Genomic DNA, 4,888 nt, shown 5'->3' with positions numbered 1-4,888 from the left:
CATGAGGGACAAAATTTCATGTCCAGCTGTAAGATCTACAATCATATCTATGTTGGGCAAGGGAAAATCATCTTTTGGACAAGCTTTGTTAAGATCTCTAAAATCAGTGCAGATTCTGATGTCACCGAAAGGTTTAGTGATAGGGACCATGTTGGAGATCCACTCTGAGTAGTCGATAGGTCGGATAACCTCAGCAGCTAACATTCTTTCTAATTCAGCTTTGACCAATAATGCCACCTTGGGGTGCATTTTTCTAAGCTTTTGTTTGACGGGCTTGATCTTTGGATCAACTGCAAGATGATGAACTAAAAGCTTTGGATCAAGTCCTGGCATGTCCTGATATGACCATGCAAATCAGCCAATGTTCTCTCTTAAGACCTCAAAGAGGAGGTCAGCTTGGTCTTGTGATAGGGATGCAGCAATGTGAACAAGTCTAGGGATCTCTGAAGAACCAATGTTGACTTCTCGAGTATCCTCAATTAGAATAGAAGACACCTCTGGTTGATTATCTTGAGGAGGTAATACTAAATCCTCATGTTCTTCTTGTGGCTCTGGATTTTCTTGCTAAGGGGTTCTCTTTGTTGCCTTAGCTAGTCTCAGATTCACCTTAGTTCCAGTTTTGGGTGTATCGGAACTAGGTTGGAGATTTTCTCCAAAATACACCTTGGGATCTAGCTTGTAGATATAGGTAGAATCTAGCTTTGTTTTCTTGTGAGGAGTTTCAGCTCCCATGAATCTTAGAAGTGCCTCCTCTGATGTGAACTCATCGATGTGTATGACACTTGGTTGGTTCCAATCTATGAGTTGTGGATGGGCGAGTGGTAGGTCAATGAGGTGGATGGATAGTTCTTGGAGAACAGAGTCTCCGAGGGAGATTTGGTCTAGGATATCGTCGTAGGCTCTCTTTTCAACTTCCTCAAGAATGTCTTCAATTTCAACAAGGTTGCGGTGAATGTTCGAAAAAGCGTGACCATTCTCATTGGTGCCCCCAATTGTGGGTATGCCAAAGCAAAGACCTGACTTCGATTCCCACTTGTGTGCATCGATGGGGCACTGCATGCCTCTTTCTTCTGGTCCTAGACCACCACCTTGATAGTTCCATTTGTCAGTGATGAGCTTATGTTCTTGGCGATACTTTTGGCTGAAGTGATCAAGGCGTGCTTGATTTCTTTGAGGTGCATCCTTATGTAACCATTTGTTGATATCTGGAGTGAGCTCCTCATGAAGAGGGATTTTCGAGGATACAAAGGTTGTTGGGCCAAACTATTTGTATCGAGGAGGTGGAATCTCCTTAGCTTTGTGATATGTCGGTCGTCCATGGGAATGTGGATCAAGTGGGAGTGCCCCGACAGCAAATGCATCTGACAGACTATACTCTCCACAACCTTTGTTATTGATCTTCACGGTAGACAGGGTAGAGGCGAGGATGGTTTCTGGGTCATTATAGGTGTGGGATGAGCTGGCGATGGATGTGCCGATATCAATTCTAGGGCAATGGTTTGTATATGAAGCTTCAACCGCATTGCAGTAAGCAAAGGGTTCTGGATCGGCATGGATGGTTACCTCAGTTCCTTGATGTGGAAATTTGACGCACTGATGGTAAGTGGATGGAACGGCTTTCATGGCATGAATCCATGGGCGACCGAGGAGGATGTTAAATGGTAGGTTTAGATCAATAACATGGCAGAGTATCTCTTGGATGACTGGCCCAACCTTGATTGGCAACAAAATAGTTCCTTCTGTGGTTCTTTCCAAGTTGTCATAAGCTTTGATGGTGATAACCTCACTGATGATATCTGCCTCAGTATACCCAGCTTGTTTTATGAATTTTAGGGTGCAAATATTCAAGGCTGATCCATTATCTATCATTACTCTTTTCATAGCAGAGTTGGATACCATGATGGCTATGCGAAGTGGAAGGGTGTTATCTAGCTCGACCATGGGTATGTCAGTGGGTTTGAACGATAGGGCACATGAGGATGAGAGGTGTCCAACAAGATTACGAAAATCAGTAGCATTGATATCAGAAGGGACACAAGATTCTATGAGAGCACTGTCAAGGATGTTCTTGTACACAGGACTAGTGTGAAGAAGGTCTAAAATGGAGATTTGGGCTGGCATGTTCCCAAGGTGTTCCAAGATATTGTACTGGCTTTTTGATGGAGCTGATGGTGTTGGTGTAACAGGTGGGCCTGCAATGTTAAATCACGCTCTTCAAGTGGTGACTGTACACTTATTGTTTGGTCCTTGGATATTGATAACATTGACGAAAGGCTCTTTCTCAGATATACAACCTATAAGGCTACCATAGTCTATATAGGATGAAGTGTGGTCATTGTTCTTCCCATGCTTTTGGTTTGGCTGACGATTGTTGGTGTTGTTGTTGTTGGTTTGGATAGGTGATTTTCCAAGATTTTGGTTGTGGTGTGGAGGAAAAGCATTTTGATAGATCTGTAACCCTGCATTGGGAGAGGTTTGGGCACCAACAGTGATTTCCTTCCGATCAATGAGGTCCTGCACATAGTCTTTCAGTTTCATGCATCTGAGGGTAGTGTGACCTTTTACCCTATGAAATTTGTAGTACTCATTGTCCTTGTACCATGTAGCTTTCGATTGGCTTGGGTCAATTTGTTGGGTAGGAGGAAATTTGATGAGGTTTTCCTTGACTAATTTCTCAAAAATGACATCCAATGGCTCACCAAGGGGTGTATAGTTTCTAGGTGTAGGTTGGAATCTAGGCTTTTGTCCTACAGCTACATTGATGGCATTAGCTTGATTTCTAGACCCTTGGGAGTTGGGTCTTGGATTGTGGTTTTGATAGCTTTGGTTATTCTGTTGTTGGTAGTTGATAGCTTGTTGATTGTTTGGTTGATATGGTGGGTTGGACTGGTTGTGAGAAGGACCAACAATATTCACATGTCTGGTGTCAGTGACGCCATCTGTTGTAGCATGCTTATTTTTGTTTCAATACGTAGACTTGTCATTAGAATGTGATTGATTTTGGTTGGCTTCCTTGTAAATCTTGACCACACCATCTTTAATGAGTCCTTGCTCAAGGATCATTCCTTTCTCTTTGATATCTTTGTAGGTCTGCAAACAGTTCATGGTCATGTGGTGAGCCAAGCTAGGATGGGCATTATCAATAAACATTTTCACCATATGGCATTTTGGCAAGGTGCAGGATATGCGGGTGGTAAGGGTTTGCCATCTTTGCAGGTATTCGGCAAGGCTTTCTCCACCTTTTTGCTTGGTGTGGACAAGATCAACTATTGATAGCTCTGTTTCAACAAGATGGGCATATTGGGCTACAAATGCCTCAGATAATTCAGCAAAGTTTTTAATTGTGCCATAGGGGATTCTGTAAAACCATTCATGAGCTGGTCCAGCCAAGCTTTTGGGAAAAAGGCTCAAGAGGAAGACATCATTGTATGCTACGTCCTTGCAGTACATGTAAAATTCTTTGATATGTGTGACAGGGTCTCCTTTTCCTCTAAATTTGTCAAATTTGGGTACCTGAAAGTGTTTGGGAAATGGTGTCATGGTAATGGCTCTGTCAAATGGGTAAGGACACACATTTTCAAACTTGAATGTCCTCAGATCATTCCCTTCTTGGATGGCTTTCAAAGCTATCTTCATTTGCTCCCATTCTGAATTGATAGGTGATGGCTGGGGTGCCCCTAATGTAGGAGTGCCTTGAGGTAGGTATGTGCTGGATGGGGCCACTGAATATGGATGGCTATGAGGGATTTGCTGATAGGAATTGTACATTGTTTGGGCAGCTACATGGTGGATGACAGGTTGCTGAGGGGGAGGTGGCGCATATTGCTGCATGTGCTGCAAGGCTTGCTGTTGATATGGGATTTGAGGTTGGGATTGAGGAACATAAGCTGGCTATGGGATAAATGGATTGCTTTGTGGAGGTAAGGTATAAGATGGTTGAAAGGCTTGGGGAAAGGATCGGGGGGCTTGTGGGGTTTGACCAATATATGTGGGTTGTGCCCCCATTTGGGATGGTATCTGCAAATAATTGGTGGTTGGCTGGGGTGGTGGATTACCTCCTAGAAGTGGCATTGAAAAGTAGTTGGTAATTGGAGGTAATGGATTAGTTGGTTGTGGAGGTGGTGGGAATTGAAAGCTTGGGAATGGAACTGATGGGGTTTGATAGCTTTTTGGTTGGATTTGGAAGCTTGGTAGAGTGGTGGCAGGGGCTAGGGTCACTTGGGAGCTTGGTAGAAAATTGGTAGTAGCTTGTGGGATTTGATAGCTTTGTGGAGTGAGGGTAGTAGCTTGTGGATTTGTGGCTAATGGTATTGAGCTCCCAAGACCTAATGGAAATGATGGGATTGTGCTTTGGGCTGCAGTGAACAAGCTGGGGGTGATGAAAGGTTGATTACTTGGCCCCATGGGTGGCATCCCTATTGTATATTGCTGAGGTTGGCCAAAGATGCTAGCACTGATTTGGGAGATGGATGGATTTGGAAGGCTGGGTTGGGGAGCAGCAGCAACAATAGTGAAGGGGGTGAACGGTGAGCTATTTTGGGCAAAGGGGGTTTGGAGCGGAGAGGTATGAACCAAGGATGGAGTGGTGGTGGCTGGGTTGGCTTGCGGCATGGAGATTTCAACTTGGGTGGATGATGGTATGTTTAGGTCTATTGGATCATATGGATTGGCTAGAGGTTCTTCTTTTGGCATATATTGAGGATAATTTGGATCATAAGAGCCTATGGGTGGTGGTAGCTACCCAAACAATGGGTGAGATGGATCTGATAATGGAGGGGGTCTTCCAAAGTCAAAGGTTCCTACATTTTCCCTTCGAAAATTAGCCATGATTGTCTCTTTGTTCTTGTCTATAATGGCATTTACCAATACTGCATTTCCTGGTTGGTTC

The sequence above is a fragment of the Cupressus sempervirens genome, chromosome 3, assembly GCF_028749045.1.
Source record: "Cupressus sempervirens isolate cs-2001-9-10 chromosome 3, ASM2874904v1, whole genome shotgun sequence".
Lineage (NCBI taxonomy): Eukaryota > Viridiplantae > Streptophyta > Pinopsida > Cupressales > Cupressaceae > Cupressus > Cupressus sempervirens.
The sequence above is the reverse complement of the archived record's forward strand: the minus strand, read 5'-3'. Positions refer to the sequence as shown.